Raw genomic sequence first — 23,931 nt, 5'->3', positions numbered from 1 at the left:
ACTAAGGTGGTTTTTTTGTTTTTTTGGTTTTTTGTTTTTTTTTTTTTGCCTGTGAACATCAACCTCTGACATGTGTCTCCATTGATGAAAGGATGAAAATTAGTAGAGAAGATCACATATCATAGAGAATTCCAAGCCAGTGTAACCATTGTATGTCAAAGTAAGGCCATACACAGTAGAGAATGTCAAAAATTACAAAATGCAGTTTAATAATTTTTACTAGTAATTTTACTAGTAAATGATAATAAAACATTAATTGGTTGATTTTTTTAAAAAAATGAAAGATGTTTTTAGAAGCAGTGCTGAGGCAAACATATATTTAATGTTGCCACAATACAAATTAAATATCACATTGGCTATTTAAAAAAATGTTTGCTTTATTTCCTCTGCACATCCCAATCCAGTGTTTTCTACAGGTACACATACATGATGCATTTTATACATATTCACCCCCATAACTTGACAGATGGGAGGGATTCTTGCAGTCATTTCTAAAAGCAGACAAAGGCCGTTGGTTCTGCTTTGCACGATGGTTTGTGAAGACAGAATATCACACGCTTCCATTGATGATTATATAGCTCTATCCATCTGTCTGCCACTGGAGGTTGGGAGACGGAGATACAGCTCCCACCGTCCCTGTAAACAAAAGTAGACCGTGCTGTCACCAGTCAGACACGCCAGCTAATTGGAGCTGTCGACAGACACAATATTCTGTGTCAACAGCTCTAGTAACAGTTTGAAACAGCAATGATATGTTGGTTGATGGTGAAGATGACACATGTGTCTCTAATAGCATGCTAGAAATCTGACATAACTAGAAAAGAATTACTAAAATGTGATTCCTGGCCTCTGGTTTTCCTGTTCAGACTTACCCATCTCTACAGAGGTTGGAGAGGAGGGGATTGTTGTAACACATCTTTCTCTGTATCATTTCACAGGCTGACAGCTTAATTTGATACTCATAATGTCTAACTTTAAAACTAATCTTGCTAAAAAGATTTGTTTCAACAAGCCTCCAAATCTTAAACTCTTCTGGAAAATTAATAAGAAAAATAAGAAACCCTTATTTGTATAGCTTCCTAGGTTGAGACCAAAATAAAAGGAGACATTTTGTTAATGTACCGTTTATATGACTAAGAATTTATATGATCTTCAGGAAAGTAATTTTTACAGAGTTAAAAGAATACATATGCACATAGATGTGGCTTATTTTTGAACTTCACTTCATGAGAGACAAAATATTCTCCAAATAGAAACAATTTTGGCAAGGCTTTGGGACATAAATGCATACTGTATATTCATCTCTTTGTAAATTGTACCTATTAAGGAAAACTTACATTATGCATTCTATTAATGAAAAGTCAGGAAGTCCCTTGTTGCTTTCCAGTGATTTATTTATCTTCTAAATAATTTAATCACTTGACTGTCTAGGTTTGAATTTTAGCTTGGCCACTTACTGGGATGGACAGGTTAGTTAACCTCTCTGTACCTCAATTTTCTCATCTATAAAATGAAGACAATAACAGCACCTACCACATATAGTTATAAGGATTAAATGGATTGTTACATGTAAAGTGCCCAGGACATGTAAAGTGCCTGGCACATCACACAGTAACCAGCCAATACATATTTTAATTTATTACTAGCATCATCATTATTATTGATGGTTCATGTCCAAGGAGAGTCTTCAATGATTAATGAAAGCAAGGAAATATATCAAAAACAGTTCAAATGCCAAATAGGCTTGGGAGTCAAACAGACCTGAATATGAACCCTTGTTCAGACATTTACCAGGCTTTGTGAGCTTGGACAAGTCACTTAACCTCTCTAAACCTGTTTCCTTCTCTGTAAAATAGTTAGTAATACCTACCTTAACAAGAGAATTTGAAGATTTAAGAAAATGTATTTAAAGCACTCAGTTCAATGCCCAACATACATTAGGTATTCCATAGATTATAGCAAGAATTATTATTACTACCTTGTATTATAGAGCATTTTTATTTTTAGACTAATTATCTCATGTTATCCTCTTATTAATTCTGTGAAGGAAAATATGATGACCACATTATGAAGGAAAAAATAGTGCTCAGTGTGGTAAAACAGAGGGCCAGTGAGTATGGAGTTATAATTAAGCCCAGGGATTGAGATTATGTTGCCATCTTCCGGTCTGAGACCAAGGTGATATTCACCTTTCCAATGCCCCTTTGTCAGATGAGCAAACAACTAAAACCCTCTTCATTTAATTTTTTCACTCAGACTCCAAAATTTGATGAATCAACCTCATCAGTCTTCTCATATTCCTAGGCCTATTATAAAGGTGACTAAACTGAGGCGGCAGCAACACTCTCCATATCACCATCAGTACCACCACCAACACCACCACCAACACAAATGCACATGCACTTGAATTTAATCATCTTGCTCTTTGGAAATATGAGGACAACATAGAAAAAACTTTTCCCTGATAGACAGGTAACAAAGATACTTTGACAACAAATACACCACAGAGAACTATTCTGTGCAAAAGGCATTTCTGTTTCAGCCAATGGCCTATATCAATAATATGTTATTTTAAAATCTTACCTCTACCAATTGTATAGAAAAAATAAATAATCCTGTGCAACAGAGCTTTGTCTGGTCACTTCTTCATGTCACATTCGCTCTCTAATATAAAATCTTTAGCCATCCAATGACTAAGAAGGCAACGGGGCTTTGTCCTCTGAGAGGTGAGGTATGCAGCTGAGCTGTGACCATAAGGCCTGCTTCTTGGAATTAGCTGGGTGCTCTTTTGAGAGCATGAAAAGAGCAACACTGCATATGCTGAAATAAACAAAACCAAAATGCACAGTACATCCATGAGAAGTAAAGGGTTGTGGTGAATATGGTGATGATTTAACAGATGGGGCTAAAGTACTTTTTTAATATCAACCTCATTTTTCCCCTAGGCCCTGGGCAGCTTGAAAATATGGTTGGCAGCAAGACATTTGCTTTAACAAATTCTGTTATTAAAATAACTAGGGTGTAAAAGAATCTTCCCAGTATAATTATTAAGACTCTTTCACATTAGTAATATCTTTACTAATTACTCATGTAAGAGTACAGCTGTTCCTCATTTTACTGTGCTTTATTTTACTACATTTTGCAGGTAATGCATTTTTTACAAATTGAAGGTTTGAGGAAACCCTGTGTCAATCAAGTCTACTGGCACCATTTTCTGAACAGCATGTGCTCACTGTGTGCCTCTGTGTCACATTTTGGTAATTCTCACAATATTTCAAAGTTTTCCATTATTATTATTGTATCTTTTATTATGATCTATTATCAGTGGTCTTTGATGTTGCTATTGTAATTGTTTTCAGGCACTACCTACCAAGCCCAGATAAGATGGCAAATTTAATTGAGAAATGTTGTGTGTGGTCTAACTGTTCCACTCACCGGCCGCTCCCCCATCTCTCATGTCTCTCCCTCTCCTTAGGCCTCCTTATTCCCTGAGACCCAACAATATTTAAACAAGGACAATTAATGACCCTACGATGGCCTCTAAGTGTTCAAGTGACAGGAAGAGTTGCATGTCTCTCATTTTTAATGAAAAGCTAGAAATTATTAAACGTAGTAAGGAAGGCATATCAAAACAAAAATAGGCCAAAAGATAGGCTTCTGGTGCCAAACAGCCAAGTTGTGAATGCTAAGGAAAAGTTCCTGAAGGAAATTAAAAGTGCTGTTCCAGTGAACACACAAATGATGAAAGTGAAACAGCCTCTTCTTACAGACATGGACAAAGTTTTAATGATCTGAATAGATGAGCAAACCAGCCACAACATTCCCTTAAGCCAAAGCCTAATCCAGACCGAGGCTTAACTCTCTTCAATTCTATAAAGGCTCAGACAGGTGAGGAAGCTACAGAAGAAAAGTTAGGAGCCAACAGAAGTAGGAAAGAAGCCATCTCCATAACATAAAAATGCAAAGTGAAGCAGCAAGTGCTGATGTAGAAGCTATAGCAAGTTATCCAGAAGATCTAGCTAAGATAATTGATAAAAGTGGCTAACTAAACAACAGATTTTTAATGTATATTAAACAGCCTTATATTGGAGGAAGATGCCAACTAGGACTTTTCGTAGCTAAAGAAAAGTCAATACTTGGTTTCAAAGTTTCAAAGCACAGGCTGACTCTCTTATTAGGGGCTAATGCAGTTGATGACTTTAAGTTGAAGCCAGTGCTCATTTACCATTTAAAAACTCCTAGAGTCTTTAAGAATTATGCTAAGTCTACTCTGCCTGGGCTCTATAAATGAAACAACAAAGCCTGGATGACAGCATGTCTGTTTATAGCATGGTTTACTGAATATTTTAAGCCCACTGTTGAGACCTACTGCTCAGGAAAAAAAAAAAAAAAAATTCAAAATGTTACTGCTCATTGACAATACACCTGAGAGCTTTGATGAAGATATACAAGGATATTAACATTATTTTTATGCCTACTAATGTAACATTCATTTTGCATCCATGCAGATCAAGGAATAATTTTGACTTTCAAGTCTTATTCTTTAAGAAATACATTGCAAAAGACTATAAGTGTTATCGATAGGAATTCTTCCAATGGATCAGGGTGAAGTAAATTTAAAACCTTCTGAAAGGTGTTGCCATTCTAGATGTTATTAAGAACATTCAAGATGCTATTAAGAACATTCTAGATGCTATTAAGAACATGAGAGGAGGTCAAAATATCAACATTAACAGGAGTTTGAAAGAAGTTTATTCTAACCCTCATGAACGACTTTGAGGGGCTCAGGACTTCAGTGGAGGAAGTCCCTGCAGATGCCATGGAAACAGCAAGAGAACTAGGATGAGAAGTGGAGCCTGACTACATGACTGAATTGCTACAATCTAATAATAAAACTTTAACGCAAGGAGTTGCTTCTTGAAGATGAACCAAAAAAGTGGTTTCTTGAGATGAGATCTATTCCTGGTAAAGATGCTGTGAACATTGTTGAAATGACAGAAAAGGATTTAGAATATTACATAAACTTAGCTGAGGCAGAGGCAGGCTTTGAGAGGTCTTACCCCCATTTTGAAGTTTTACTGTGGGTAAAATGCTATCAAACAGCATCACATCTAACAGAGAAATTTTTTCTGAAAGGAAGAGTCAATCAATATGGCAAACTTCATTGCTGTCTTATTTTAAGAAACTGCTGCAGCCACCCCAACTTTCAGCAGCCATCAACATCAAGTCAAGACCATGGGTCAACAAAAAAAGAGTATGACTCATTGATGGCTCAGATGATTGTAAGCACATTTTAGCAAAAAAACCTATTTTTTAATTAAGGTATTTACATTTTTAAGACATCATTCTATTGCATAATTAATAGATAATAGTGCAGATGTAACTTTTATATGCACTGGGAAACAAAAGGAAATTAGTGTAACTCACTTTATTGTGATTTTTTTTTTATGGTGGTGGTCAGGAACTGAACCCTGAATATCTCTGAGGTATGCCTGTAGCTAAATAATCATAAGCCTTGACAAATTGCCTTGCTTTTCTACATATAATCTCTAATTCAAGAATCAATCCAAGATAAATGACTTTTCAGGTAATGAGGCAGAGGTGCACACTGCACAACATTAGAAGGTTCCATCCAATAGAACACAGTGTAATTGACACCACCTGGAGTTGTGCAGTGCACAACCTGCACAGCTGCGTGAAAGTCATTGAGTATGAGAAATCTCAGGGGAATAACCCTACTCCATATAATACAGAGTACTTCACTCATATAAAGAGGAAAAAGAATAAACCAGGCTTATAATTACATTTAAGAAATGATTTGATAATTTTAAAATAATGCTTTTGTTGTGTTTGATGTAACTCATTGTAAACATTGTAGAAAGTACAAATAAGTGGGTAGAACATATCAGAGATTATCACCCTGTTAATGTTAACACTTCCTCCTGGTCCATGTATATGCACATATAAAAAAATATATACATATATATATACACATATATATATATACACACACACACACACATATATATGTATATTTTAGCCAGGCGCGGTGGCTCATGTCTGTAATCCCAGCACTTTGAGGGGCTGAGGTGGGCAGATCATGAGATCAGGAGTTTGAGACCAGCCTGACCAACATGGTGAAACCCCATCTTTACTAAAAATACAAAAACTAGCTGGGTGTGGTGGCACGTGCCTGTAATCCCAGCTACTCAGGAGGCTGAGGCAGGAGAATCACTTGAACCTGGGAGGTTGAGGTTGCAGTGAGCCAAGATCGCACCACTGCACTCCAGCCTGGGTGACAGAGCAAGACCACATCTTATCTGAGCAGATAATCAAGTATTTATATATATATATATATATATACACACACACATATATATGCATATATATATGTGTATATATATATATGTATGTGTGAGTATGTGTATATATATATCTTAATACTTGATTATCTGCTCCCCAACCTACTTTTTAAAAACTTAATATGATATAGTGTTTCTCAAACTTGCCTATGGAATAAAATAACCTGAAGAATATGTTTAAAATATGGATCTTTCAGAATCCTCCTTCAGAGAATCAACTCAGAAAGTCTGAGGTAGGCCCAACAATTGGCATTTTTAATAGCACCCCTACCTACACACACACACACACACACACACACACACACACACGCACACACGCACACACCGCCATATGATTTTTGTGCTCAAACAGGTTTGAGAAACACTGATTTAATAGACATGTTTTCAGGTGTTCAAGTGATTTCTGAACAGAGGAATAACAGTTTAATCTAACTTCCCTAACCCTGTCAGTTGTGTGGATCAAATGCAGGCACCTTAAAAACGGAAAAATTGAGTGCACTGGGTAAGCAAGGAAGTGTTTCCAACCACCCAACTCTCCTCAGTATTGAACCTGTGGCCTGAGGCCGAATTCTCTAGTGATCCAGACATTCTCCACGAAGATAGGTGGGCCAGAGATAATGTCCCCTGAAACCACACTCCTGAGACCTTCCAGGGCTTCTCTGGGCAAGATCATCTCTCTAGGTGACAGTCTTAGTCCATCCAGATTGCTATAACAAATTACCATGAACCTGGAGGATTATAAACAACAAAAATGTCTTTCTTGCAGTTCTAGAGGCTGGGAAGTCCAAGATCAAGGCATCAGCAGATTTGTGACTTTTGAGCGCTTACTTTCTCATTCATAGAAGGTGACTTCTGGTTGCATCCTTAGGTGGTGAAAGGGTGGAGCTGGCTCTCTAGGGTCTGTTTGATACAGGCACTAATCCCAATCATGAGAATTCTGCCCTTATGACCTAATAACCTACCAAAGGCCCTACCTTGTAGTACTAATAACTTGGGGGTTAGGATTTCACTGTATGAATTTGAGGGGAACACAAACATTCCACCTATAGCAGTGACCATTCATGTTGGTTTGCTGTTCAGTCCTAGTCTATAAGTGTTTTTCCGGGGGATGTTATTAATAACACCTTGTTTCACTCACAGAAGTACTCCATTTTGGACAATAAATTATATGGGCATGTACTTGTAGTGTTACTTCCACCCTCCTCTCTGATCCATGGATCAGAAATGGAGCATATTTCTTACTGGCTCCTTCATGTCTAAGACTTTGTTCTTCCAAATAGAGATCTTAGTGATGAATCAACTTCTCTCTTGTAAGGGACAATATTCAATAAACATGGGAACCAAACCGTCCTCGTGGTGAGGACTTCCTGACCAGTTAAAGACTATTGTTTTGCCTTTTTTCTCAAAGCACTTGCAGTTTGTAAGCAGGTTAAGATGTGCTCTCTTTTCCTCATCACTCCCAGGAAGATAAACCAAATTTTAAGAAATTTTCTAAGCACTCTGCCATCAAAAGTTCTGCAAAAAACCCATTTTAATTGCTGTAAAAGATTCTAATTAACATTTCCCTATTATAATCAATTAGCCTTTTAATTTTCACTATGACAAATAGAGTTGTGATTAATACCCCCATTTATGGATCTTTGGTCATTATTGCCTTAGGATAGAGGTCCTAAAGTTAGTCATGATGTTTTAAAGTAACACTCATTCTTCAAAAAACCCCCCCAACCCCATTTTAAGAATTTAGTAATAGTTACAGAGAATTGAGGACCAATTTAATGGAAATGACCTGCAAAACCAAAGTGCTAAAAGCCACCCTCTCCTTGCTGTGTCTGAGAAATTATGACTAAAAGAGACAAAATTCAGGTGTTTGTGCTAAAATCTGTGCAAATAGAAATAGCAATCTTGCCTTAGAACAGCAAAGTGACTCGAGCTGCTCTCTCACATGTCCATTCGCTCTCCCTCCCTCCCTCTGCTTCTTCTGATAGAACATGAAGGAATCTTGGATCTGCCCTGAACCGGCTGCACTGGAGACTTGTCACTCACATCGTTTTGCCAATTGCTGGAGATGGGATTCTACAAACTGTCACAGAAAGATCTAGATGAGGTATCACCCAGGATCAGAAAGATTAGTAAAATGGAATGAGGGTAAATGAGACATAGTGCTTGATGAAACCAGTTAATGGGAGAAAGATCTTCTATTAAATAGCTGCAGTCACAAAAATGACAATGACACAATGGTACAAATGACATCAATTACTCATTTGGTATTCATTCCTTCTTTCCCTCAACAAATATTTATTGAGGACCAACTGGGTTCCAGACACTGTTCCAGGTAACAGGAGCAGGAATGAACAAAGCAGACAAAATAACTGCTTCTAGTGGGGGAGATGGATTACAAGCAAAATAAATTAAGTAAAATCTTTAAAATGTTAGTGATAAGTGCTGAGGGAGAAAAAAAGTAAGCATGGAAGAAGAATATTAAAAATGGAGATTGAAATCGTAGTAGCATTTCCAGGGAAGATTCCACTGAGAAAATGACTTATGAGCAAATACCTGAAGAAAGTGGACCTAGCAATATGGATACCTGGGGGAAGAGTATTTCAGGAAGAGGACATGGAAAGAGCAAATTTCCTGGGGCAGGATTGTTCCTGGGTGTTAGAAGAATCATCAGGAGTCTGGTGTGGTAGGGAGAGATGAGGTAGTTTTCTAGGCCATCAGAAAGAGGTTTTGGAGCCAGGTGTGGTGGCTCATGCCTGTAATCCCAATACTTTGGGAGGCCTAGTCAGGCCTCCTGCATCACTTGAGCCCAGGAGTTTGAGACCAGCCTGGGCAACACAGGGAGATCTCATCTCTATTATAAAAAATTTAGCCAAGTGTGATGGCACACACCTGTGGTTCCAGCTGAGGTAGGAGGATCACTTGAGCCCAGGAGATCAAGGCTGCAGTGAGCTGTGATTGGGCCACTGCATTCCAGCTCAGGCAACAAAGTGAGTCTTTGTCTCAAAACAAACAAACAAACAATAAATAAAGTTTTGAGTTTTACTCTAAATGAACTACAGAATTTTGAGTGGAGAAGTTACAAGCTTTCAGGTAGAGGTGTAACATCATTTGACTTACACTGTAACAGTAACACTCTGTTTTGAGAATTGACAGGAGAATTGGCAAGGGTGGAAGGGGGAAGGCTATGACTTGAATATGGGTGTTATTCAAAATTCATATGTTGGAAATTAAACCTCAAGGTGATGGTATTAAGAGGTGGAATAATCTACTCATTTGACAAAGGTCTAATATCCAGAATGTACAAGGAATGTAAACAAATTTACAAGAAAAAACAACCCCATCAAAAAGTGGGCAAAGGATATGAACAGACACTTCTCAAAAGAAGACATTTATGTGGCCAACAAACATATGGAAAAAGCTCACATCACTGATCATTAGAGGAATGCAAATCAAAACCACAATGAGATACCATGTCAGACCAGTCAATGACAATTATTAAAAAGTCAAGAAACAACAAATGCTGGCGATGCTGTGGAGAAATAGGAATAGTTTTACGCTGTTGGTGGGAATGTAAATTAGTTCAACCATTGAGGAAGACAGTGTGGTGATTCCTCAAAGATCTAGAACCGGAAATACCATTTGACCCAGCAATCCCATTACTAGGTATATACTCAAAGGAATTTAAATCATTACACTATAAAGACACATGCACACGTATGTTTATTGCAACACTATTTACAATAGTAAAGACTTGGAACCAACCCAAATGCCCATCAATGGTAGACTGGATAAAGAAAATGTGGTACATAAACACCATGAAATACTATGCAGCTATGAAAAAGAATGAGATCATGTCCTTTGCAGGGACATGGATAAAGCTGGAAGCCATCATTCTCAGCAAATTAACACAGGAACAGAAAACCAAACACTGCGTGTTCTCACTCATAAGCGGGAGTTGAACAATGAGAATACCTGGGCTCAGGGAGGGGAACAACACACACTGGGGCCTCTCGAGGGGTGGGGGACAAGGGGAGGGAAAGCATTAGGACAAATACCTAATGCATGCAGGGCTTAAAAGCTAGATGATGGGTTGATAGGTGCAGCAAACTACCATGGCACATGTATTCCTATGTAACAAACCTCACATTCTGCACGTGTATCCTGGAACTTAAAGTAAAATAAAAAATTAAAATTAAAAATTAAAAAAATAAGATAAAATAAAATTTAAAATATATTTAAAAAAGAGGTGGGGCTGTCAGGAAGTGATTAGGCCGTGAGGGCTCTGCCCTTATGGATGGCATTAGAGCCCTTATAAAAGGGTTTGAGGAAGCGATTTCATCCTTTCTGCTCTTTACCCTTCTACCCTTCTACCCTGTGATGACACAGAAATCTATGGAGCAGAAAGTGAACCCTTACCAGAACCAAATCTCCTGGCACCTTGATCTTGGATTTCCCAGCCTCCAGAAATGTAAGAAACAAATATCTATTATTTATAAATTACCCAATCGAAGGCATTTTGTGATAGCAGCAGGAAGGGACTAAGACAGGGAGAACTGGATGTGAAGGGGGATGGCAGAAGCAGAGAGACTAGTTAGAAGACTATTTGCAATAAAACCATGTGAGAGATCACGATGACTTACTTGTGCAGGATGGTGGCAGTGGAGGTGGTAAGAAGTAGATGAACATTGGATCTTTTTTAAAAATCAAACCAAGAGAATTTGCTGACAGATCAGATGTGGGGTGGGAGAAAAAGAGAAGTTAGGGATGACACTGAAGATTTTATCTTGAACAACTGAAATGTGGTTGCTATTAGTTGAGATGATGTGTACAGGGGGAGGCGGTTTGGAAGGGATGAACAGGAATCTGTTATGTGCTAGTCTGGTGTGAGATGCCTGTTAGACATCCAGGTGGAGATTTCAATCAGGCAGTTGAACACAGGGATCTGGAATCCAAGGGGATTGGTCAGGACTGAACAGACACATTTGGGAGCCAACAACATATGGATGGTAGGTAAAGCCACTGGGCTTGATGAGATCACCACAAGAATGAACTTAGATAGAAACGATGACCAAAGAGGACATACTAACATTAGAGTAGAGTCAAAAACTAAGTTGTAGAGTAAGAAAAAAGAAAAGTATTTTCCTTGCATGTGTGGGTTTGCTGGCCAACATGTGCACCCATTTTAGTGTGTTTCTCAGAGGTGTTAGCAAGGCTGTGTGCTGCAGTGTAGGTAGCTAGTCTGATTTCTACGGCCTCCACAGTGCCCAGCACAGGGATACAGTAAGCATTAATTAAAGAAATGAATGAGCTGGAATAAACATATAAATTTGTGACTTAACTTTCACTCTTTCTACCTGAAATTCCTACACTTCAAGTCCTGGAATTCAAAACAGTTGTTGGTAAAATCATTCTAGGGCAACGACATTTATATAAACCAGAACATTAAAATGTAAAATAATTAGATATTTTCATTAGGCTCTCTGGAGATTTGGCAGCTTCTACAATCTTATTGTTGACTTTTTTTTTAAATCAGAGCTTCACCTAGGCTGACCCTAAATGACTAATGATCAGATTTTTAGAAGCTTGTTAAATGAATTATATATATGTATAATATATAATTATATATAATATATAAGTATATTTAAAAGTATATGTGACCTAAAATAAAATAGAAATATTTATGCATTCATATAAAAATGAATATTAAGAGACTGTACATCTTAATTGATAAATGAAAAAAATTCAAAAAAGACTATATTACAAAAATGAGATTCAAAATAAGCATCATATGTGAGCACTGACTGGGATCACAAAAAACAAAATGTATTTAGTTCAAAGCCAACAAATTGAATGGTTCTACAGTAACAGAAAAAGTGTAGTTGTAACCAGGAGTGTATCCCACTAGATAATCTACAGCTTCAGCTGGTCCAGAAACGACTACTCTCACTCTAGGTTTGGTGTGTAAGCTGTACTCCTGGGAAGAAATAAGAGAGAAAAAACTTAATTGAAAGGATAATAAAGAAAGTAAAAAACAAATCAATGGTGGTAGAAACCTTGTAATCTGTTTCAGTATAAGTTTACTGATTCTTTTTTCATTGCCATTTGTTAAGTTCTTTTATCATTGCCATGCATTAAGTTACTATAAAATTGATATATTAGATACATAAAGAGTATAACTGATTACATTTGAAAACAATATTTAAATGTTTGTGGAATTATGTTAAATTATTGTTTTTACTGAATTTTTAAAATGAATGTATACTTAGAAAACATATTCCAAAGTAAAAATCAATTAAGTTAGACAAAGCAAAAATAATAGTGACCATTTTGTCTCCATCTACAAACCTTCCTACGTCATCAGGCTCAAAAGCACATATTTACACGGAAAGGGTTACATGTGCATTTTTAGCACAAGTATTCATTCATGATGTCACAAGATCAGAGCAGAGATTCCAACAAAATGGTTTTCTCCCCTGGAGCTGTGCAGCAGGTTCCAGAAGGCCCCAGGAGGAATCAGCATAAACACTGTGACCGTTATTTACCCTAACTGGGACTTCAGCAGCTGGGCTGTTTGCATGATATGCAAATGGGCACATCATTCAAGGAAGAAAGGATGAATGCTCTGGCACTTGCAGGGCAAACATTAACTGCTATGGGAAGAGGGCCAGCAAAAGAGGAACCAGACAGAAGCGAGTGGGTGGTGAGGGGCAGGACAAGAAACATCTTCCAAAGAGCAAAATGCAGAAGGCAGACACTGCTTATTGGGAGCCGTTCAGCCTTCTCAGCCTCAGTAAACAACAGATGGGTGTGTGCTGCAGCCCTTCTCCTGCAGAAACAGTGAATTTCCTCTCTACCCAATTTCTTCCTTTGGGTCAAATTTGTAAAATACTTTATATATGGAAAATTACTGAGAGATACAGAGGGAACAAATTAGCTGGAACAGCAAAAGCTCTGGGAGCTAAGAGGAGACTGACTGACAGGAAAAAAATATGTCTGGAGTCAGGCAGACCTGGGCATGAATCTTAGTTCTAAAATTTATCAGCTATGGATATTGAGCAAGATTCTCAATTTCTCTGTTTCAGTTTTCTTATCTGTAAAATGGACATAATAATACTATCTCTCATAGTAGGATCACTGTAAAATTTAGTAAATCTCCTTTGTATAAAGTGCTTCTTGCCAACATGACAGCAACTGGTTAGTATCATCAGAGCTGGGACTTGAATTATTCAGGCTCTCCATCCCAAAGTGCAGTGGTCTGTGGGAGTCTAGAGATAATAGAGATTGTGGGAACCCCAACGAATCAAATAACCCTGTGGCCACCCTGCTTCTTAAAGGCTGCTCAATTCAACAAGGAATATTTACATAGTTCAGAAGTTAGTCTACTTCCAAACACATTAAAACCTGTGGGTGAAATCTACTTTTTAAATATTTCAGCACAATAAGCCCAGTAGGAACTTACAGGCTCTGATAAACTTATTGCTTCAATTGCATGCATATGTAGAGTGTAAAGTAGGAGAGTATCACTAGAATGAAGACCAATACTACCTATGGGCATTCCTTTTCATTCAAGAGTAAATGTCACTGAATCGCTTACTTATAACTCCCTGTTCATCTTTACGTTTTTTGTAGCTTTAAATAATACATTACTTAGTTTGGCGAGTTTTTATGATTTAAATAAATGGATTCATGCTGTTTATATTTTTGTGATACTTTTTTTTGGCTCAGTGTTAGGTTTTCAAATTGATGTTATACATCGTCTATTTTAATTGCTATATAATATTCCTTTATGTGAATATTCCACAATGTATTATTCAATCTTTTGTTGATGTACAGCTAAGGACTTTTTTTAAAAAAATGTTTTGTTGTGTTGTGTTTTTGTTTTTTCCCATTACAAGTTATACTGCTACAAGCATTCTTGTGCATGTCTCCTGTTTTGTGTTATTCCGTGATGTATGTGTTGAGCGGAATTGCTGGACCATAAGGTATTTAATTCAACGAGTTTTTTTCTGTGTCAGGCAGTATTTTATACTCTAAGCACACATCCATAAAAAAGAACAGGCAGAAGTCTCTGCCTTCACGTGCTTATGTACTAGTAAAGGGAAAGAGGCAAAATAAATATATAAATTATATCTGTTGGAAAGTGATAAGTTTCATGGAGAAAAATGAAGTTGGGAGGAAATAGGAAGTGTCTGGGCAGTTTCTAATTTTACATAAGGTAGTCAGAAGGAGTAACGTGGTGAGCACGTGACATGTGAACAAAAACTTGAAGGAGATGAGGCAGAAGTCATGTGGATATCAGAGGGAGAGTGTTCCACAGTGTGCACATTTTAAATTTTGTTAGATAATGCAAAATAGTTTTCCAAAATGATTTTACCACTTTGGGCTCCCACCTGCAGGGTATAAGAGTTCCTGAAGCTCCAGATTCTTACAAATCTTTGGCGTTGTTAGATGTTTTATATTCTGCAAATGTGACAAGTAGCACTTGATGTATTGTGATTTTGAATTTTCTAACTACTAAGAAGTTTGAGCATCTTTTCAAATGTCTATTGGTCATTTCTATTTCCATTTTTATGTGGTACCTCTTCAAATCTATTTTTATATTAATACTATGTTTTTGTCTTACTTATGAATTTCTAGTTCCTATGTGTTTTGTACTATTAATCCTTTGTCAGTCATATGTGTTACTAATATCCTTTCTCACTTTGTGGCTTATTATTTCACTTTATTTTTTGTGCATTTTGATGAACATAGTACCTTAATTTTCATACAGTTGAATCTCTTTATTGTGGTTAGTGGCATTTGTCTAATTTTGAAAAATATTTCCCTATTCTGAGGTCAGGGAGATTTCTCCTATATTTTCTTCTGAAAGGTTTTTCACCCGTAGGTATATTTGCAATTTTTTATGTATGTATGAAGAATGGTTCAATTTAATTTTGTTTCATGTGATTTGTCACAGCACCATATATTGAAAAGTCCATCATTTTTCTACTTAGCTGTAATACAAGTTTTATAACAGATCAAGTTTCCAAATGTGTTATTCTTTTTTTTTCTGGGCTCTCTATTCTGTACCATTGATCTATTTGTCCAATGCTGTGTCAATACCATACTTCCTGATTGCTATACCTTTAAAAAAATTCTAGAACCTTTGGTAGGGCAAATCTTTTCACTTTACTTAGTCTTCTCTTCAGGAGCATCTTGAGTATTCTGGACATTTGTTCTTCCATATGATTTTAAAAAACAGTTTGATAAATTTTACAGGAAAAAATAGTTGGAATTTTTTGTCTGAATTTCTAGAAATCAGAATTTACAAATCAATTCAAAGCGAAATGACATCTTTGAAACCTTGAGTCTTCCTACATATAAACTCGGTGTATTTCTCCCTGTCTTTGAATCAAGTAGTATTCATTTATTTCTGTTTTCTGATTTTATTGTAAATTATATTTTAACATTTTCTGCTCATTAATAAAAATGTGTTTTTTTGTAGATTGATTTTTGTATCTACCAAAATCTGTGTCTAATCCAGTTTTTCCTATTTATCTGTAGATTCTTCTGGGTCTACTAGACAGTCATACCATTTGCAAATAAAAAGAGTTTTGTTTCATCCTTTTCATCTTTTATATATTATTTACTTTATCACAGCTTATATGACCTTCAGTATAATTTTAATAAAATCAATGCTATTTAGGCCCCTTTCTCTTATTTCTGATATAAAAAGGAAAGCTTTTAGTTTGACATTAAGTGTGGTAGTGTCTGTAGAACTTTTATAGATATCCTTTTTTAGGTTGAGAAACTTCTTTTTCTAATTTGCTAAAAATTTTTATTGCAAATTTTATAAAATATTTTTGAGATAATCATATACTTTTCCTCTTTAATTTTTTAATATGGTGAAAATCATTAATTAACTTAATGACAAAGCAACCTTAAATTTCTAGAATAGAACCAACTTAATCATAATGTATTATCTCTTTATATTGCTGGACTTATTATTTTATTTAGGATTTTTACCTCTTTCTGAATGAGGTTAGCCTACAACTCTCCATTTTTAGGTCTTAGTATAAATTTATGTTAGCGTCATAAAATGAGTTGATGAATGTTCCTGCTTTTTCTTACTCTGGAATAGTTTGCATAAGATTAGATTTATGTTCATTACAATGTTTCATAGAACTTTCCAGTAAAACTACCTGGTCTGTGTTTTCTTTGTGGAAAGATTTTCATTACTGATTCCGTTTCTTTGATTCTGTTGGATTACTCAGTATCCGTTTCTTTTGAGTCAGGGAAACTATATTTCCCTTAAAGCTTTTCCACTTTAAATAAATTTCCAAATGAATTAGTAGAGAAGATTTTCATAATGGTCTCTTATTGTTTAAATCTTTGAAGAAACTATAATTTTGTTCCCTTATTAATTCTTTTTTTTTACTTTTTTTTTTTTGAGACAGAGTCTCACTCTGTTGCCCAGGCTGGAGTGTAGTGGCGTGATCTCAGCTCACTACAAGCTCTGCCTCCTGGGTTCACACCATTCTCCTGCCTCAGCCTCCCAAGTAGCTGGGACTACAGGTGCGTGCCACCACGCCTGGCTAATTTTTTGTATTTTTAGTAGAGACAGGGTTTCACCATGTTACCAGGATGGTCTCGATCTCCTGACCTCGTGATCTGCCCACCTCGGCCTCCCAAAGTGCTGGGATTGCAGGCGTGAGCCACGGCGCCCAGCCCCCTTTTTCATTCTTTATTTTTTTTTTAATTTCACACATTGTATCTTCCTCTTTTTTTCTTGATTGGTTCTCCTTTAGGTAGCTTTTATTAGTCCTCTCTACTGTATATTTGTTTTTAATTTTATTAAATTTTAAAAAATCTTTTAAAAACTGTATTTTTACTTTTTATGGGTACATAGTGTGTGTATATATTTATAGGATATATGAGATATTTTGATATAGGCATACAGTGCATAATAACCACATCAGGGTAAATGGGGGTATCCATCACCTCAAGCATTTAGCATTTCTTTGTGTTACAAACATTTAAATTATACTCTTTTAGTTATTTCAAAGTGTACTATAAATTATTGTTGACTATAATCACCCTGTTGTGCTATAAAATACTAGATCTTATTCAGTCTATCTAACTATATCTTTACACCCATTAACCATCTCCACTCTCCCCACCACTACCTTTCTCAGCCTCTGTTAATTATCATTCTACTCTCCATCTCCATGAGTTCAATTTTTAATTTTTAGCTCCCACAAATAAGTGACAATTTCATTAAATTTCTGCTCTTATTCTTACTATTTATTTCCTTCTGCTTTCTTTGATTTCATTCTATGGTTTTTTTTCTAACTTCCTGAGTTAATTAGTTACCTATTAATATTTTTCCTTTCCCCAATATAAATAATTTAATGCTAATAATTTCCCTTTAGACTACCAAAATTTTGTATTGTATTTTTATTACTCTTTAGTTCTAAGTTTCTCTAATTTTTCTTAAAATTTCTTCTCTTATCTGGATAATACGTAGAATATGTTTCTTACCTTAAAAATTCATGAGGATTTTCTGATTTTTAACTGCTTACTTAATTCTACTGTGCCCAGGGAATATGTCCTATATCATACTAATCTTTAGAATTTGATGAATTAATTTTATGAAAAAATGTCTGGTTTCCTTCAATACTTTGAGTATATATGATTGAAAAGACTACACATTTCCCATTTGCTGAGTATAATGTTCTACATATACCCATTGGGAACAGCTTCTTATTTATACTATTCTAATTTTCCATAGTCTTCTTTCTGGTCTGTTTAATCTATTGATCTATTAATTACTCAGAACAGTGCATTGTTTCTTCAACTAATGATGATGAATTTATTTATATCTTCTTGCAATTTTATCGTTTTATTTTATGTATTTTGAGGATATAGTATTAAATGTATCCAATTTTTAAAATATGATATCTTCCTGGTTAATTGACATTATGAACATTTAGCATAATGAAGTTGTCCTCTTTATCTCGAGTTTCTCTCTTTATTTTTGCTGTAAAGTCCATTTTACTGGACATTGCTCTTTTCCCCGCTTACTTTTGGTTTTGCAGAGAGTTTCATTTTCAATCCCTTCTTTTAACTTTTAACTTTTTGGTATCCCTATGCTAAAAGATGTCTTATAAACATCATACAGTTAAGAATTTTTTAAAATCCAAATTGACAATTTTTAGATTGGTATATTTATTTCATATTGCTGATATATTTGGGTTTATTTCTACTGTATTATTTATGCTTATTTTTCTTGCTTTTAAAGTTTCTTTTTATTATTTCTTTACACCTTTATGTTAGGTATTTTTCTCTTTTCATTTTTTTCCTCTACTAATTTAGATGTTGCATACTTTATTTCTATTCATTTAGGGATTATCCCAATAAAGTAACACATATGCTAACTTTTATCAAAGCCTGCAGTTAATATATCATCTTCTTAAACTATCTAACCATATAGTTATATACTCATCTTCAACTAGATAACCATGTAAACCATAGAATGCTATCTCCAGTAACTACTTCTCAATATTCTTACTGCCCTCTTTTTAGTTCTACTTTTTAACCTTATAAATTTTATCATTCTTGTCTTATCGTCAACTTTTGCTTAAGTTTACTTATTATTTACTACCTCTAAAAAATCTTTATTGCATCCCAAATTTCTCCACCTAGGATGACTTTCCTCCTGCCTGAGGTATATTCTTTAGATGTCAAACTCATTGAATATGTATTTGTTAGAAATTTGTTTTCATCCTTTTCTTCTGGAAAATTATTTTCACAGAGTATAAACTTCCTGGTTTTCTGAACGCCTTGACAGTACCATTCCACTGTTTTTCTGGCTTTCGTTGTTGTTTCTAATAAGTTGGTCACAGTCTAATTGTTTTGCCTGTATGGGTAACCCCTCTTTTGTCTCTAGCTGACCTTAAGATCCTCTTTTTGTTTTCATTATTCTACTGTTTCACTAAGATGAGTGTAGACAGAAATTACTTTTTTTTTTTTTTTTTTTGAGATAGGCTCACACTCTGTTGCTCAGGCTGGAGTGCAGTGGTGCAATGATGGCTCACTGTAGGTAGCCTTGACCCTACTGGACTCAAGCGATCCTCCTGCCTCAGCCTTCCAAGTAGCTGGGACTACAGGTGAGTACTGCTACACTCAGCCAATTTTCTTATTTTTTTTTCTTTTTTTTTATAGAGATGGGGTCTCACTATGTTGTCCAGGATGGTTCTGAACTCCTAGGCTCAAGCAATCCTTCCACTTTGGCCTGCCAAAGTGCTGGGATTACAGGCAGGAGCATTGTGCCTGGTCCTGAATTATTTTTACTTATTATTCTTGGGATTCTTTAAAATTCCCATATCTAAGAAGTGTGTTTCTCATTTTCTGGAAAATGTTCGGCCATCATTTCTTCATATGTTCCTTCTCCCATGCATCCTCTCTCTTTTCTTCTGAAACTCTACCTACATGTTTCTTAACTATTCATTTTTTTAAGATTTCTCTGTGTGTTGCATTCTACATAATTTCTGTCTTCACCTGTGTCTAATCTGCTATCAATGCCATCCATTGAATTTGTCATTTCAATTATTATGTCTAATTTTTTTAAATTTGTTTGAAAAATTTTTAGTTTCTTGCAATTTACTCCTAATTATATTCTCTTACTTTATCCCTTTAAATACATAAAACATATTTATTTGACAGTATGTGAAATACAATTATGGGAATAAAAATATTTCCAATTAAATTTTGGAAAGCCTTTGCAGATCTGTCTCTGTTGGCTCATGTTCATGGTGTATTGTTTTCACAGGTATTATTTGATTTCCTGATTATGAGCTCATGTTTATTGGAAGTTAAATATGCACAGAAATTATTTTGGTCTGAGTTTTAAGCGAGTTTCTCCAGATTCGTGTCTTCTGTCCTAGACACATGAGCATAGCTCACCTAGGACCCCTTTCAACCTAATTATTGGCTTTAGATTTTCAGCATACCCAGATAGCATGTTTTGGGGCCACAAACCTAGGTGACACACTGATGACTGAGAATACTCAGGAAATATTTTTATTCTCTTCCCACCAGCAAGACTTGAAAGAGGCCATTTTTCTAATTTCCCCTAGGAAGACAGGTTTTTCTTTTTCACACTTGCTTGGAGGCTATGAACCTTTGGGGCTTTAGCTTTATGTTGGAGGTCCCCTGATTAAATTCCCCTCCTTACGTAGGACCTATGTTTTACCTCCTGTCAGCAGTATGAAAGCTGACACTCGAAGTCACTGACGTTCAACCAGCTTCAGGGCATTGTGTGAACATGCTTCACTGTGCTCAGCTTGCCACTCTGGGTTCCTACTTTCACTCAGTATTTGACCTCTCAGGAATCCTCATCTTCTTGCCAGCTCATCAGTGCCTTTACGAAGATTATTTATGTATATTATATGGTACTCATCCAGTTTTCTTTAGCAAGAGAGTCAGCCAGTGCTTCTAGCTGGCCATGCCACTAGACATAGAAGTTATAATAACTATCCACCAAGTAGGAGATTACATCTGTCCTTCAACACTTTAAAACCAGTCACATGCTTCTCTTCCTTAATTCTTCTGTGTTAAATATTTTTACCTTAATGTATCAAAATGTATTAAGGCAGATGTCACTCTCCCCAGTTTATGTTACAGGGAATCCCATAGTGGCTTTATTATTCATTCATTATCTGGATACTTCCATGTTGCCCAAATTCAAACAAGTTTTGAACGTCTGAAATAAAGCTTACTAAAGGTTTTATCACCATTTTAGCCTTTAATTATTTGGACAAACTTACCCTTCTTCAGAATTAATATCAAGCTAATAGATGCCTGAAACTGGGCTGATCTTCTGGATCAAGGGTTTCCAAAATGAGATGGGCATACCTATTGGGGCATAAAAGATGATTCACTGGGGTATAGGAAGAAATTACTAGCTTTTTTTGTTTTTTTGAGATTGAGTTTGCTCTTGTTGTCCAGGCTGAAATGCAATGGCACAATCTCTGCTCACTACAACCTCCACCTCCCGGGTTCAAGGGAGTCTCCTGCCTCAGCCTCCTGAGTATCTGGGATTACAGGCATGCAACACCACACCCAGCTAATTTTGTATTTTTAGTAGAAACAGGGTTTCTCCATGTTGGTCAGGCTGGTCTCGAACTCCTGACCTCAGGTCATCCACCCGCCTCAGCCTCCTAAAGCGCTGGGATTAGAGGCATGAGCCACCACTTCCGGCCTACCAGCACTTTTATTAACAAAAAATGTTTATCTTAAAAGTCAAAAGGAATTAATATTTACCAGTGTTTAATATAGGAGTTGACAGTTACTTGGCCCGCATGCTCTGAGGGAAGAGGGCATGTGTGATCCCCCACAGTGTGAAGGGATCAACAGTGGTGGCCTCTCTTTCCTCATTTGTCACACTACAACTTACTGGAGTGTGTCCCCAGTTCAGTGCATTTCCAGACTATATTTTCTAGTTTATGCTCATGCTTTCGAAACGAGCACCTGGCTTTTTAATTTTTTCTGCAAAGATGCTGTGAGAATCAAAGAGAATATTAATTATGCAAGCATATATAAACAACAAGAAAATGGCAGAGATGACACTTCTCCCACTCCTAATATAAGCTCTTTGTTCACCACATTACAGAGAAAAAATTAACGATCTTATCATATCTGACAAGACAGTGTGCCCCTCCAATCAATTTATATCCACTGTTATTAATGAATTGTCTTGCCCCAAATGTGAATTTTGCCCTGAGATATTAGCTAGTGATAGTTGTATATGTATGTTGTATATAATCAATAAATATAAGTGTATTGGGGATATACAGTTAACAATTGCTTATTGTTTGGAAAGACTTGAAACCTACCACCCAGGCACCCCCTCAAAAGATTTTGCCTTCACATAATTATTTCCTCTATGATTATTGTAATTCATATAGGTACTGTGTTTTAGGTAATTCACTCTTTGTCCTGTAGAATGATTCATTTGGACAAAATTCATTCCATGTCCAAGCAACAACCAACATTTCCTTTCCACTTCCAATTGTTTGGCTAGCTTTACTTTATTTTCAAACCTCACCTTATGAACACTTTCCACATTCCCATTGCTCTTGCATTTAGTTGGACATTGCGGGGTAAATAGTTCTGCTAAAACATCTCAAAGCTGTGCACAAACATTGTGAATCATCGACTAAGATACAGTATGCTGCTTTCACAGAGCCATTAATGCCATCAGAGTTGAAATCCCCACATCTGCAGCATGGCTGGTTCCTGTCTGTGAATGTTTTTAGATTGGAAATTCTTAAGCAAAGCACTTTATATATATCCAAAGACATCTGAGGATCTTTGAAAAAAATTATATTTATAGATATAATGTAACTTCCATGGCCAAACCTAATTGCTGAAGATTTATTTTTTAGCTTATAATAATAATCATCTCTGTCTTCCAAGCCTCTGGGAGGAAAACAGAAAAGTCTATAGAAAACTAACCAGAATCAGAGCAAGAAAGACTGTCCCTGTCAGCTACCTTTTTCTCTCTCTTTTTGTGATTATTAGTACAATGTAAGTTTCTCCTGGGTTTCAAGAGAGCAAGGATTATTTATCTTGGTCCGAACAAACTTACCTCATTATCTCCTGAATCTCCTCATCACTGTTACCTATTCTCTTTCCATCATGTTGTGTTGTCTTGTCCTAGCATCTTAAAACCTTTGTCTATTGATTGCCTGATATAATACTAATATATTACATGCAAAAGAAAATACACATGAAAGATAGATATAAAGAATAAAGTTAAAATAAACTAAAAATGAAAGAACCACTACTTGATCACTGTGAATATCCCTGGGGTACACAGAGCCCACTTTAGCAGTCACTGGTGGATAGAGCTCTTATGACTCAAAGAAAAATTTCTGACTTCTTTTACCTTTTTCACTAACTGAGTTGTGGAGAGGGGTGGGGGAGGGGGGCAGAGAACCATAAGCAACAGACACAATTAAAATGAATTAAGAAGAGCTTGCAAAGGGGCTGAGCACAGTGGCTCACACCTGTAATCCCAGTCCTTCGGGAGGCCAACGTGGGAGGATTCCTTGAGTCCAGGAGTTCGAAGCTGCAGTGAGCTATGATGATGCTCTAGCCTGGGTGACAGAGCAAGACCCTGCCTCTGAAAAACTAAAAAAACAAAACAAAAGCAAAAAAGAGCTTGCAAAGCATAGGGAAATGGTAAATGGAGGCATAGTACTTTGTATCAAACTAAAGAATAATCTCAAATTTCCCTAGAAGTGAAACTTGAAGGATATCCATGCTAATCACCCATCTGCTTCTTAACTACCCACAACAAATGCTTTTTGAGTGTTTTCACTAGTATATGAGAAATTTCCTAAGTGTTCAACACCATGAAACCAAAAGCAACACTTTACAGGCTTGCTGTCATTACTAATGTACTTTTCTATAAGGTCTCTAAGACTTAAATTAGGCTAATGCGTTGTGATCCAAGAAAAATACAACAGTCCATAATGCATGATACATCACAGTCATTAATTAATATTTATTCAATGTCCACTGG

The 23,931-nt window shown here is 36.1% G+C and overlaps 1 long non-coding RNA gene across 1 annotated transcript; it reads right to left on the bottom strand.

Moving 5' to 3' along the window:
* Positions 1-357: 357 nt before the first annotated feature.
* On the bottom strand, positions 358-21,248 carry LOC131381038 (uncharacterized). The gene is made up of 2 exons (XR_009209452.1): positions 21,170-21,248; positions 358-636 (listed from the first exon to the last, which is right to left on the bottom strand). It is a non-coding gene; the product is annotated as an uncharacterized LOC131381038 (long non-coding RNA).
* Positions 21,249-23,931: the final 2,683 nt, after the last annotated feature.

Source organism: Hylobates moloch, unplaced genomic scaffold (genome assembly GCF_009828535.3).
Source record: "Hylobates moloch isolate HMO894 unplaced genomic scaffold, HMol_V3 SCAFFOLD_13, whole genome shotgun sequence".
NCBI lineage: Eukaryota > Metazoa > Chordata > Mammalia > Primates > Hylobatidae > Hylobates > Hylobates moloch.
This window is presented reverse-complemented; position numbering and strand designations above follow the sequence as displayed.